At 38.7% G+C, this 12,338-nt stretch overlaps 1 long non-coding RNA gene across 2 annotated transcripts in view; it reads left to right on the forward strand.

Moving 5' to 3' along the window:
- The first annotated feature begins 11,213 nt into the window (after positions 1–11,213).
- Positions 11,214–12,338, forward strand: part of LOC117336394 — a 40,416-nt gene continuing 39,291 nt past the window's right edge. For both annotated transcript variants that reach the window (XR_004534598.1, XR_004534597.1), the window contains exon 1: positions 11,214–11,298. This is a non-coding gene — a long non-coding RNA (uncharacterized LOC117336394). The remainder of the gene's footprint in view (positions 11,299–12,338) is intronic.

Below are 12,338 nucleotides of genomic sequence, written 5' to 3' on the forward strand. Positions count from 1 at the left end.
ACGGTAGGCCGTCCTTAAATGACCTTAGCTGTTATCAGCATATGTCAGTTGAGAAGGGACAATTAAACAGAACATTTGAAGTTGATTAAAAGATATGCCATCAAACGACGTAGCTAAATCAGGTTGCTTACTCGGGGTTTCCTTTGTCGCCACTGCTATTTCGGTGATTGTCTGTAAACATCCATCTGCGAAACGATAATATAAGTTGAATAGACATTAATTCAAGAAATGCTAAAATATGGAGGAATACGATTTGGTTTACCAAGTACACAATCGGGATTCCGCAAAGATTCACGGTATCAGCTGGATGTGATCGAGAGGGCCTCAGCGTCTCGGTATAGTACGCTTGTAAAACGTATTCAATTTCAGTGGAAACAAAATGAATCACAATGAGCAAACTACGATTGCCCAAAACGTCATAATTCGGTTTTTGTAGTGGACTTACTTGTCGCCTGGTCGTAAATCAATGTAATTACGTCAGCATTTAACGTTGTTTTTCTCCACTTGGGAACCACAGGTGGGAGATTGGCTATTGTTACAGTGTTGAGTGTCCGTGATTGACTGACAAGCCGTGTGGGCGATCAATGCCTGCGTAAAAATGTCGCCGTACACGCTGTTGGGATTCCGATCACCTTTACTTCACCAATACATTATCACATAATATTCAATTACAACTACGCACTTAACATTTGTGTTATGTTCAGGTCGCGGCTATTAGTAAGTAGAAGCCAGATATTACAGATATTGGACGACGAAGGTGGGTTTCAGTTTCCTTCCAAGGACTGCTGCACAACTCTCTAGAGTACTATCCAAGTCTAAAGACCATTACATTCAGCGTGTTTAGGTTGTTGGTTTTTTTTCTTGTGTTTTACTTCTTTTTTCCGCAAAAACAGCGTAGTTTTGAAGCTGTCATTGTAGCTGTCATGATGAAACTGAGAAGACCGCTATTTTAATTTAATTTTACCAATAAATACAAGAAATGATCAATTTGATAAGTTATCATCACTAGTGATTGAACTTACTAGAGTTTTCTACTGCCCGTACATTTTTAGCTCACCTGGACAGAAGGTCCGGTGAGCTTATGTCATGGCGCAGCGTCCGTCGTCCGTCCGTCGTCCGTCCGTCCGTCCGTCCACATTTGCTTCAAATCGCTACTAGTCTAAAAGTTCTAATTGGATTTTGACCAAATTTGGCCAGAAACATCCTTGGCAGAAGGGAAACAGATTTTGCATAAATGGTGACTCTGACCCCCGAGGGGCCAAAGGGGTGGGGCCCAATAGGGGAAATAGAGGTAATTCCTTTAAATCGCTACTAGTCAAAAAGTTATGAATGGATTTGAACCTAATTTGCTCAGAAACATCCTTGGGGGAAGGGGAACAGATTTTGCATAAATGGTGACTCTGACCCCAAAGGGGCCAAAGGGGCGGGGCCCAATAGGGGAAATAGAGGTAATTCCTTTAAATCGCTACTAGTCATAAAGTTATGAATGGATTTGAACCCGATTTGGTCAGAAACATCCTTGGCAGAAGGGGGAACAGATTTTGCATAAATGGTGACTCTGACCCCAAAGGGACCAAAGGGGCGGGGCCCAATTGGGGAAATAGAGGTAATTCCTTTAAATCGCTACTAGTCATAAAGTTATAAATGGATTTGAACCTAATTTGGTCAGAAAATTCCTTGGGGGGAACGGGAACAGATTTTGCATAAATGGTGACTCTGACCCCCGAGGGGCCAAAAGGGCGGGGCCCAATAGGGGAAATAGAGGTAATTCCTTTGAATCGCTACTAGTCATAAAGTTATGAATGGATTTGAACCCAATTTGGTCAGAAACATCCTTGGGGAACACATTTTGCATAAATGGTGACTCTGACCCCAAAGGGGCCAAAGGGGCGGGGCCCAATATGGGAAATAGAGGTAATTCCTTTAAATCGCTACTTGTCAAAAAGTTATGAATGTATTTGAACCCAATTTGGTCAGAAACATCCTTGGGGGAAGGGGAACAGATTTTGCATAAATGGTGACTCTGACCCCAGCGGGGCCAAAGGGGCGGGGCCCAATAGGTGAAATAGAGGTAATTCCTTTGAATTGCTACTTAAGTCATAAAGTGATGAATGCATGTTCTTAAAGCAATTCTTGAGGTCTTTCAGACCTTAGAGAGTCTGGACTTCATTAATCTTTAAAGCAGTTCGGATTACCGCACTATAACCATATATAGCATTGTTAGAGATTTACAAATAAAACAAATTGAATATGAACATTATTTTGACATTTGGCCTAATCCAACCAGGTGAGTAATGCAGGTCCCATGGGCCTCTTGTTTTTATTGTCCAGATATTAATAAGGCAAAGGTAAATGCTACAATCCCTATACGTTTGTGATATTTAATTGGTTTAAGTGGCGTCACTGGTTATATACAATTTGATCAATTACACTAAAATCTTCACTCAATATCGTTTTGACAGCAAAAAGTTACTCGTAACTTGATGAGAGTACGTTTTTAAAGATAATGCGTTTTATCAATGGGGCATCATAAAATATTCAATCATATCTGCTGATAGAATGTTGAACAATACTTTTGGTTCCGTATGCATTAATTTTGTTTAACGTCCTTTAAGGTTTTTGAGGAGTAAGTACCCGGAGAAAATTTGGTTTGATTTGGTTTATTTTGTTTAACGTCCTATTAACAGCTAAGGTCATTTAAGGACGGCCTCCCGTGCGTGCGACATGCATGCATGTGGTGAGTGCGTATGTGTGTTTTGGGATGCTGCGGTATGTTCGTGTTAATTGTCCTTGTGATGGGCCGGAACTTTTGCCGATTTATAGTGCTACATTTTTAGCCCACCATCATCAGATGGTGGGCTATTCAAATCGCCCTGCGTCCGTGGTCCGTCGTCCGTCCGTCCGTCCCTCCGTCCGTCCGTCCGTAAACAATTCTTGTTATCGCTAATCCTCCGAAAGTACTGAAGGGATCTTTCTCAAATTTCATATGTGGGTTCCCCTTGGTCCCTAGTTATGCATATTGCATTTTGAGACCAATCGGATAACAACATGGCCGACAGGCAGCCATCTTGGATTTTGACAATTGAAGTTTGTTATCGCTATTTCTTAGAAAGGACAGAAGGGATCTTTCTCAAATTTCATTTGTAGGCTCCCCTTGGTGCCTAGTTATGCATATTACATTTTGAGACCAATCGGAAAACAACATGGCCGACAGGCAGCCATCTTGGATTTTGATAATTGAAGTTTGTTATCGCTATTTCTGAGAAAGTACTGAAGGGATCTTTCTCAAATTTCATATGTAGGTTCCACTTGGTGCCTGGTTATGCATATTGCATTTTGAGACCGATCGGAAAACAACATGGCCGACAGGCAGCCATCTTGGATTTTGACAATTGAAGTTTGTTATCACTATTTCTGAGAAAGTACTGAAGGGATCTTTTTCAGATTTCATATGTATGCTCCCCTTGGTACTTAGTTATGCATATTGCATTTTGAGACCAATCGGAAAACAACATGGCCGACAGGCAGCCATCTTGGATTTTGATAATTGAAGTTTGTTATCGCTATTTCTGAGAAAGTACTGAAGGGATCTTTCTCAAACTTCATATGTAGATTCCTCTTGGTGCCTAGTTATGCATAATGCATTTTGAGACCAATCGGAAAACAACATGGCCGACAGGCAGCCATCTTGGATTTTGATAATTGAAGTTTGTTATCACTATTTCTGAGAAAGTACTGAAGGGATCTTTCTCAGATTTCATATGTATGCTCCCCTTGGTACTTAGTTATGCATATTGCATTTTGAGACCAATCGGAAAACAACATGGCCGACAGGCAGCCATCTTGGATTTTGATAATTGAAGTTTGTTATCGCTATTTCTGAGAAAGTACTGAAGGGATCTTTCTCAAACTTCATATGTAGATTCCCCTTGGTGCCTAGTTATGCATATTGCATTTTGAGACCAATCGGAAAACAACATGGCCGACAGGCAGCCATCTTGGATTTTGATAATTGAAGTTTGTTATCGCTATTTCTGAGAAAGTACTGAAGGGATCTTTCTCAAATTTCATATGTGGGTTCCCCTTGGTGCCTAGGTATGCATATTGCATTTTGAGACCAATCGGAAAACAACATGGCCGACAGGCAGCCATCTTGGATTTTGACAATTGAAGTTTGTTATCGCTATTTCTCTGAAAGTAGTGAAAGGATCTTTCTCAAATTTCATAAATAGGTTCCCCTTGGTGCCTGGTTATGCATATTACATTTTGAGACCTATCGGAAAACAACATGGTCGACAGGCAGCCATCTTAGATTTTGACAATTGAAGTTTGTTATCGCTATTTATCAGAAATCGCTGAAGGGATCTTTCTGAAATTTCAGTTGTAGGTTGCCCTCTGTGCCTAGTTATGCATATTGGATTTTGAGACCAGTCAGAAAACAACCTGCCCGACAGGCAGTCATCTTGTATTTTGACAATTGAAGTTTGTTATCGCTATTTTACAGAAGGTACTGAAGGGATCTTTCTGAAATTTCATATGTAGGTTCCCCTTGGTCCCTGGTGTTGCATTTTGGGACCAATCCGAAAATAACAGAGAGCCATTATCGCTAAATCTTAAATTTTATGTATAGGTTACCGTTGTTTGAAAAGCACTAGAGGGCTGTTTCTGAATTTACACAGATTAGTAAGACTTAGAGGAAGGGAAAAGTAGAGAAAAGATCAATCTGACATGGAACCTATAAAGATCATTCAATGGTGGGCGCCAAGATCCCTCTGGGATCTCTTGTTTTATATTGTACCTCACTAAAGCATACTGCCGAAGACACCCAGCAGCACACCCCACCCGGTCACATTATACTGACAACGGGCGAACCAGTCGTCCCCCTCCAAATATGCTGAGCGCTAAGCAGGAGTAGCAACTACCATTTTTAAAGACTCTGGTATGTCTCGGCTAGGGAACTGAACCCAAAGCCTTCCTCACAGTGGCGAACTCTTAACTAAAGGCCAAAAGTGAGGCAGTATCAAGGAGACGTTAGGAAGAAGAACCACCGGCCTACGGTCAGTACCAGGCAACTCGGCCACCGCACATAGCTTGTTTGAGCAGAACCCAGTTGTCTTCGTTTCTTTATGACAAACTCGGTGACTTTGCTGTCCACATCAATATTGATACACCGATAGGCATGCAAAATGGCAAGAACTGACATCCTATCGTTCTAAACGGATGACCTGATGTAAGTATCCCATAGGCGCTTATCTGTGAATTAACTCTCCGTTGATGCTGTGGACACGCTAGGATACAAACGAGGTTCTGTGATAGACGAAAGCGCAGACGTACTGTAAGCATACTGGTTTGTCATGTTCAATAACCCATCTGGAACACCGACGCTGAACCTCCTGTTTGAATTCCGTGTCGTCAGCTGAAGGGTTTCGCAGTATGTTGTTGACAACACGGCATTCTTTGACAGCCTTAAAAAACTCGGACTGAAATATGACGCAACTGTACAATATTAGCCGAACAGTATGAAATATTTCTGTAAATCATAAAATCGACAGAAAATAAGCCCAAAGCATCACTGTTATCCTACATTAATTAAGTAGCGTACACTAATATTTCACTGTCTTTTTTCAAAGTTTACAATGTAATGTGTGCTAAAAACACATTTGAAGTGAAAGTACACATCACTGGCTGTATTACGACGGCCCTGGCAGGTCACGTGACTGGTAAAGGTAAATGGAAACAACATCAACACCGTTTAGAGATTTTCGTAAAGTGCAACCTCTAAATCACCTTTTTAATAGGGTGTCTGGAATCACCTGAATTTTTACTAATCATTTTACATCAATAAGTTCATTTCCTATTTGAAAAGCCTTATTTCATATTTTTCATCTTAGATACAAGGTTGCACTTTTGGAAAACATTGTGATCGATGTTAATGTTCATGTCCATATACAGTAACTCTTCGGTGTATCGAAAGGCGGCATAGAAACGAACAAACATTGATAAACACTAATGAAATAGTTCTGATTAATTAAATTAATTATTTGCAGATAATTTCCAAAGATAATGTGGATTGTGTAAAACGTTTTCAGTAATAAAAACTCAAGTTCGTACATTAAATATTGTGTCAAGATCACGGTATCCATCTTTGCCATGATAGCCCCTTCCGGCTGCAATCAGGAATGTAGTTACAAAGGGAAAGTAGAAGACTTGACGGTTTTCGTAAAATTTATTCATAGCTTGTATGATTTGGTGTTGTACCATATCTCATCAATTTCTGCCCTGCAGGTAGGGCGTAAGAATTGTACCTGCTGCCCCCATTGCATGATCGTAAGAGACGACCAAATTTGGTATCTTATCTTTTCTCTTCTTTCTGAACAACTTTTTTCTTCCTAGTGTCTCCCTTGACAATGCCTCACTTTTGGTCTTCAGTTGAACGTTCGCCAATGCGAGGAAGGCTTTGGCTTCTGTCCCCTGGCCGAGACATACCAGTCATTAAAAATGGTAGTTGTTACTCCTGCTTAGCGCTCAGCATATTAGGAGTGGGACGACTGGTTCGCCCATTGTCAGTATAATGTGACCGGGTGGGGTGTCCTGCTGGATGTCTTCGACAGTATGCTTCAGTGAGGTAGCACTATAAATCGGCAAAAGTTTCGGCCTATCACAAGGAGACTTAACATGAATATACGGCAGCCTCCCAAAACACACATACGCAATAACCACACTCATGCATGTCGCAAGCACGGGAGGCCGTCCTTAAATGACCTTAGCTCTTAATAGGACGTTAAACATAATAAACCAAACCAATCTCATCAATTTAAACATAGAAAACAAACAAATAAACTGCAAAATACTGAATGCAGCCTTCGGGGTAGGAAGTGCCGACACAAAGGTGAACCTGAAAAAAATGAGACGTCATTGGAATGTTGAAGTTTTACATGGATGTACTCACCAGCAACGGAATATGGCCACCATTAGCCCACATATGTACGAAGCAATGAAATACAATCCCTAGAAGTCAACAGTGTACACACTTGCGTCTTTAACCAATACTTGCATAAAATATTTTATCCTTTGAGCCTTCAGTTCCGAATTCCCCTTGGAGGAAGATTGGTTTGGTTTTATTTGTGCACGTGTTATATCTCCTTGTGATAGGCCGGAACTTTTGCCGATATATAGTGCTACCTCACTGAAGCATACTGCCGAAGACACCCAGCAGGACACCCCACCCGGTCACATTATATTGACAACGGGCGAACCAGTCCTCCCACTCCTAATATGCCGAGCGCTAAGCAGGAGTAGCAACTACCATTTTTAAAGATTATGGTATGTCTCGGCCAGGGGACAGAACCCAAAGCCTTCCTCACAGGAGCGAACGCTCAACTAAAGGCCAAAAGTGACGCATTGTCAAGGGAGACATTAGGGAGAAGAAAGTTGTTGAGAATGAATAGAAAAGATAATATCCCAAATTCGTACGCCCTACCTGCAGGACAGTTGACAAACGTTGCATATATGGTGGTTAAATGACGGCAGAAGGAAATGAGGACATGCAGGTACGTCCGTCCTCTAAATCGCTACTAATCATAGAGGATCAATGTATTTTGACCAAATTTGGTCAGAGGCATCCTAGGGTAGGGAAACAAATTTAACATAAAGGATTACTCTTGTGCTGGAGGAACGGAGCTCAATCCGGGAAATAAAGCAAGAATGAATTGATAAGCTCCATGTTTGGTCTGAAGAATACTTAGACGAAAAAATTACGCGCAAAACAAGCACAAGAGGAGTTTATACAAATTAAATGTCTATCACCATAACACTTGTTTTTGCTATTGTTTAATTAAAATTTTGAATCAAACATTCAGTGTCTCGGTATATGATTAACAGAATAAAACATCCATATCACATGCCATATCTGCCAGAAGACCCAATATCAGACAGAGGGCATGTAGTATTCTCTATATATTGACACATTTGCCAAGTTGTTTTGTTGTCAAAAATCCGGTCCCGTTCTAAAATGGACACGTGCTATTTTACTGAACTATATGTATAACGCTTGTCATCTAAAACACAGAACGCGCTTTCTTTTCCGAAGAATCTTGTTGGCCTGCGTCCACATAATTTTCCATGTAGTATTTCACCCTAGTGTCATCAGACTATGGCGCGATCTCAGATGTGATTTGATTTTAATGTAAGTAGCTTGTCCCTTAACATCATAGTAGGTGGAAATGTTCTAAGAAATCCAATTGTCGAAATGTTTTTTATATTTGGTCAATCTTGTGTTAAATATCTCCAGACTAAAACCATCAGTAGTTCTCGTTACTTTAAACCAAATAATTTTTGATGACATTAAATTATTTCTCTTGGGCATAGTGTTTATGGTTTTACCTTCCATACGAAATATCTAAGTAGTCTTTTGACAATTGCAACTGTCGCTTTTAATAACGTTGTCAACATAAACAAATTACCTTGCTACAAGACTATGTTAATATCTTAGTTATGACAACTTGATTAATTTACAATCCTTTATGAACTACATTGAGTATTAAGCCAGTGACTTTATTTGATTTGGGACACAACCTAACACGAATGTAACATTCACCAAGAACATGGCTATGTTCCAAAAGTAGATGTACAACAAATTTCAACAATTCACTCTTTTAAAGTTACTTTGATATCAAAACATTTTTCCTATGAACAGAAATACATACTCATTTCTCCCTTGCAGGGTCGGGGTTGGTTTCTCGTATGTCTTCTAATCAGAGGACATTGAAGAGATCAATAATAAGGGCCTCTGTATCCCACTGCATGCTATTCACACAAAGCGACTAAAAGTAGGGTCCCTTACGAATCGGGGCTTTTCTTTCGTATCTTCAATTTAGGTAACATTGGCAAGTCAGAGGTAGACATTCTGCTTGCATTGCAACACTAGGTATTTAATTTTCCCTTTCTTTCCTCATTGATTTGTCTTTCTGTGTGTTTTGTTTTGCTTACTCTTAACTGTCATATTGATACCCGTCCTCGTATGACTGTGGCTGTTGCAAGGATGTTAAATCTCTAAAACAAACAAGCATTGACAGAAACAATCGATGGTTTATGCTCGATATGTTTATAAGGTATGGTAAGTGTGCCGTTTAAAGGTGCTACGTTACAATGCATCTCCATTTCCCTGAAGCGTTTAAGACTAAAATGTACTTAGTCTTCAATAGACAAATAGGTCCATTTAGGGTTTTTTAGCATCAATGTATATGTTTTTATTCTTTCCTTTCGTGCTATTTTATTGATTACTATATATAGAATTTAGTTGAATTAAATGACATTCCGTAATCAATCATTTCAATATAGATCTTCCTGTCCACATCAAACAGATGTCCAAGCCACGTAGGACGCTTGTCAGATGCCCGAAGACATCAATAAATAACACTTTGATAAGTCATTATTCGATGTCTGGGTTGTAATAAATGACTGATTCCAGTTCGATAACAGAATTGTGCTGTCTGTTGGAAGGCTGGTATCTTATAATGATGTAACATGTATCAGCCAATATGATCTAATCGATTAGTGTGATTCCAGCCAACGTTTATTCTTGTAGATGAATGTTTTACGTCATAACCTATTATCGGGATATCCTTTTGAATGATATAAAAAAAACAATTAGTAAATTTAAATATAAACCAACAAACAAACTACAACGATGGCACGAGATAAATTTAAAGAAGGTCTCTCGACATTATAAATGTTTCTAATATGAGTAAAGTAATTAGTTTTAACAATTTGTACACTTTTTTGTGAAAGGCAATCAACACGGCATTGACTATAGCTAAGCATGTAGCCTACAGAAGAAAAAAATATATTCATTTTTTACAGAACATATCAAACCAACAAGCTTGTGAGTTGTTAACATGGAGGTTGCACATCGAGTGGTTGTTTGATATGGTTTTTTTTTTTTATTATTTTACTAAGCTCTTGTCTTTTGTAAGTTTTTAGTAACTGGAGACATTTCACGTGTCTCTACCACATTAGGTTGTTCAAATAAGGCTTAGTGATATTGCAATGAATAAAAGGTCACACATAGCTTATTATTCATTCATTATTTCTTATCGTTGATCCTATTACAGACCAGACCAAATAAGCTTACAAAAATCAGTTTCTCTTGTTTAAATCCTTTTGCGACAATTTTTTTCACCATCTTATTTATTTCAATTCTCCCAGTTAAACACCTGATTTGTAGCCTCACCAAGATTTGGCCGAGATATGTCAATCGGTCATGGGTCGGTGAAACAAAGACGCTTACTCTTTCTGAACACCTAGATTTAGCCGTCATATACTTTTTTAAGGAATCATTATGCAAATATATTTTAAAATGTGTCCTCGTTTAATCAATTTTGAGTTTTAATTATGGTTTATTGTCCTTTAATTCATGTTATTTTACACTTCTCCTTGTCATGTTGTGTCACATATAAGTGTTACTATCTTCTGATCTTCTAAAGGAGGAAGACCCATTGTGCGCGTCCTTGTGGGCTCGCAAGAATGATTAATATAGGTTAATCAGTATCTTTTTTTCCCCCCTTGTTTTTTGTCTTTTTGTTTTGTTTTGTTTTTTGTTTTTTGAAAACGTTGTAAAAGAAATAAAAACAAAATTGCGGAAAAGAATCAGAAGCCAGACACTCCCACGGCACCGCACGTTCCTTTAAACAGATGTGATCTACCTTAATTAATCATACAAGATGAATTTGTGACCTTCAAACTAATCACAGTGTTAAAATGCCAAAACATGGACGTCACAGAAATGATGAAACCGAATCCTAAAAACAAAGTATCAATACGTTAATCTAACAAAAGATCGGTCAATTATAGAGCTAAAGAAAGAACATAACAAAGTGATTAAGACTACCCGGTACTGTCCCGGGTTATATGGGTACCCTCCTCCCACGGACAGGCCAACAACCATATACATCAGCTGGTAGAAGGACATGCAATTGTAGATAATTAGGGTATCTAGATAAACACCAATATAGTAATTCAGCTGATCGGCTACAGATTATGAAGGTTTCTGTCAAAAATATCAAATTATGGCTGATGATTGTTCCGATAATCCCCGCCTCGGCTTCCCAACTGGCCGCTCGCTCAACGAACAGCGCTTAACTCGGTCCAAAAGTGGGATATTCCCCAATTAAGATTAACGGCGGGGCTCTGCTATTTATTTCCCTGCTAAAAGATGTCTTCTCAGTGCGGTACACTGACTGGCCACTTCTAGGCGTGACGTGCAACTAGGAATAGGATATACATATCGGAAAGCTTTGGGTAAGTGTTGACTTCAATTTGTCAGGCCCCGTTGTACAGCAGTATATCAACGTATCACGGTGATGTTTATACACGTGGGCTCTGGCTGATAGAAATAATTAAATTGAAAACCAAACTGATTTAAAGAAAATGACATATCTGATTTTTATTGTTTAGTTTTATGCCAAGTATGTTTAATTACATTTTTAATGAACAATATATAAAATGTCAATTGAAAGCTTATATCAACAGGCGATATAACATAAATAAAGACATCGAATGTATCGTATTATACTAAGTGATAGGTTGTGGCGCTTCTTGGTGTTCTATAAATATACACACCATACTATAAATCTTTTATACTTACTGATAGGATAGAGCGCTTCCTGGTGATCTATAAATATACATACCATATTGTAAATTTATCATACTTACCGATAGGATACGGCGCTTCCTGGTGATCTATAAATATACATATATTGTAAATTTATCATACTTACCGATAGGATACGGCGCTTCCTGGTGTTCTATTAACATACAGACTATACTATAAATATATCATATTTACTGATAAGATACGGCGCTTCCTGGTGTTCTATTAACATACAGACCATACTATTAATCTATTATACTTACTGATAAGATACGGCGCTTATTGGTGTTCTATTAACATACACACCATACTGTAAATCTACTTACTTAGGGATCTTCAGGTTTAGCGCATTGTTTAATGTTTTAAGTTTGCATAATGCAATGAACAATCGTTGCACTGAAAATATTACAATAGGAAACAACACAGATAATGTTTTTAGCAAAATCATAATCTAGGGCAATGAATGAAGTTCGAAAACCCCTAGTTGAAAATAAGACTATAATTGCATAAATGCATGTCAGTATGGAAACCTTGGAGCGAGTAACTGCTTCCGACACGATAACCATCAATTTAAACACTCATGTCATATGTTTTGTGTACATAAAGGGATGCAATATGGTCTGATGTGACTTCAAAAATGATACTATAATTTTGTAAAATTTTCGGATTTGATCAATATTTGAGGTGT

Source organism: Pecten maximus, chromosome 10, assembly GCF_902652985.1.
Source record: "Pecten maximus chromosome 10, xPecMax1.1, whole genome shotgun sequence".
Lineage (NCBI taxonomy): Eukaryota > Metazoa > Mollusca > Bivalvia > Pectinida > Pectinidae > Pecten > Pecten maximus.